This window comes from Chiloscyllium plagiosum, chromosome 40 (assembly GCF_004010195.1).
Source record: "Chiloscyllium plagiosum isolate BGI_BamShark_2017 chromosome 40, ASM401019v2, whole genome shotgun sequence".
NCBI lineage: Eukaryota > Metazoa > Chordata > Chondrichthyes > Orectolobiformes > Hemiscylliidae > Chiloscyllium > Chiloscyllium plagiosum.
The window spans coordinates 15,917,690-15,920,576 of NC_057749.1; positions in this window are offsets into that span (position 1 = coordinate 15,917,690).

Below are 2,887 nucleotides of genomic sequence, written 5' to 3' on the forward strand. Positions count from 1 at the left end.
GGAAACAGACCCTTCGGTCCAATTTGTCCATGCTGACCAGATATCAGCCCAATCTAGTCCCCCTGCCAGTACCCGGCCCATATCCCTCCAAACCCTTCCTATTCATATACCCATTCAGATGCCTTTTAAATGTTGTAATTGTACCAGCCTCCACCACATCTTCTGGCAGCTCATTCCATACACGTACCCTTAGGTCTCTTTTTTATCTTTCCCCTCTCACCCTAAACCTATGCCCTCTTGTTCTGGACTCCCCACTCCAGGGAAAAGACTTAATCTATTTATCCTATCCATACCCCTCCTGATTTTATAAACCTCTATAAGGAGACCCCTCAGCCCCCGATGCTCCAAGGAAACGTTCATCCAAGGTTTCTGGTTGGAGAACACCCGGGTTGAGGATTTTGGTACACAGTCCTGCGTACACTTGCTAATGAAGTCTGTGACGGGGATAGCGTACTCGTCTAGGTTTGAGAATATCTACATTTGTGTAAGCGAGCACATTTAGACATGTATGAATGTATCTGATCATGTGTGTTTATGTATGTATAAGTACATCCAAAAACTTAAAAAGCATGACCCTGTGGGTTTGTTCATGCATGAGTGTGCCTATGTACGTGTTTATCCATGTATAAGCCTGTGTTTATACATGGCTCAGTGTATGACTATGTGTGTCTCTCTGTGTATGGAGGGTTTTATTACATTGATGCTGGCAGAAGTTGTTGGTAATCTCTCACATCTGTTTAATTGCTCTTCACAGCAGCATCTTGACAGCTGAAGCCTGTATGGATGTGTGTGTAATGGGAACTGGCATGAGCACGTTTGCTGTCTAGACAGAGACCCTGCTAAGCCTCACTCTCCAGGTTCACTCAGGAACCGTGCTGCTGAGCGCTGAGACTGCACGTGATCACACCTGCTCCTCTCTCAGGATGTTATTAACGTGCAGTATGTTTATACCCAAGGTCAAATTCGCAAAGGAACAAAACGTTTCTTTTTTTTTAAAGCACATTCTGCGTCATTCCCAGTGGTTTGTTGTGTAAACGATACCTGATCTGTACACGGCAGGATTGTAAAGCTCCCTTTACCCTATCCCAATCAAATACTCCCCAGATAGAGATGGCATAGGGTTAGCTACTGAGTAAAGCTCTCTCTACACTGTCCCCATCAAACACTCCCCAGATAGGGTTAGATACAGAGTAAAGCTCCTTGTACACTGTCCCCATCAAACACTCCCAGGACAGGGACAGAATAAGGTTTAGAGACAGAGTAAAGCTCCTTATACACTGCCCCATCAAACACTCCAAGGACAAGGGCAGCAAGGGGTTAGATACAGAGTAAAGTTTTCTCTATACTGTACCCCCAATCAAACACTCCCAGGGACAGGGACAGCACGAGGTTAGACACAGAGTAAACCTCTCTCTGCACTGTCCCCCCCATCAACACTCCCAGGGACAGGGACAGTGCAGGGTTAGATACAAAGTAAAGCTCTCTCTACACTGTCGCCCCCATCAAACACTCCCAGGAATGGGGCAGCACGATGTTAGTTAGGGGTTGGTTAGCTCAGTTGGTTAGATGGCTGGTTTGCAACACAGAGTGACCCCAACAGTACGATTCCTCCATGGGCTGCGGTTACCACAAAGGACCCTCTTTCTCAACCCCTCCCCTGAACTGAGGCATGGTGACCTTCAGATTAAACCATCACCAGTTGTCTGTCTCCAATGAGGGAGCAGCCCCACGGTCCCCTGGGACTGTGAGTGAATCTCACTCCTATTTAACCAGCAAACCACAGGAAGACATCACATACGGAAATGTGAATGTTGTTTCATGCTGATGTCCCCTACGTCAGTGTTGACTAGACTGAAGCTTGATTAATAAATAATTTGAGCTTTGAAGGGTTTTCAGTGTATGTAGGGATTGTCAGAGAATAAAGACCCCCATCGTTGAAGGCAGAGAGGCTGTTGTTTTGCATCTAAAGGCAGATCGATGTTGAAGTTTGAAACTCTAGCCCAATGTATTTAGGGATTCAGACAACAGATCTGCCATGAAATTAAAAACAAGCCACACTCTTTGATGGATTAAATTTAATTAAAGTGTCGATGGCTTTGGGTGAAGTGTCGCCTGTATCGCGATCTCCTCCGTTGCAAACATGCAGAATGGTCAGGAGTGTAATTCCTGTCTCAATGCCTTTCCCTTTGAAACAGGCCAACAGGTCAATGCTCCTTCCTGCAGCTGAATGACTCTCTACAAACACCCAAACAGGCCACAACGTGGGGACCTAGAGTCATAGAGCTGGATAAACCCTTTCATCCAACTCCTCTATGCCGATCAGATATCCTAAATAAATCTACTCCCATTTGCCAATATTTGGCCCATATCCCTCGAAACCATTCCTATTCATATACCCATCCAGATGCAGCAGTGAACCTGTGCAGTTACTGCCTTTGCTGTTAGAATTCCTGTATCACCGCACATCGGAGTGCACCTGGGAAAATGAACAAACAGTGAAATTCACAACTGATCTCGGAGGAACCTGTTTGGGAGAGGTCACAGCACAGAAACAGAAAGAACATAGAACATAGAAGAATACAGCGCAGTACAGGCCTTTTGTAGAATTCCTGTATCACCGCACATCGGAGTGCACCTGGGAAAATGAACAAACAGTGAAATTCACAACTGATCTCGGAGGAACCTGTTTGGGAGAGGTCACAGCACAGAAACAGAAAGAACATAGAACATAGAAGAATACAGCGCAGTACAGGCCTTTTGGCCCTCGATGTTGCGCCGATCCAAGCCCACCTAACCTACACTAGCCCACTATCCTCCATATGCCTATCCAATGCCCGTTTAAATGCCCATAAAGAGGGAGAGTCCACCACTGCTACTGGCAGGGAAT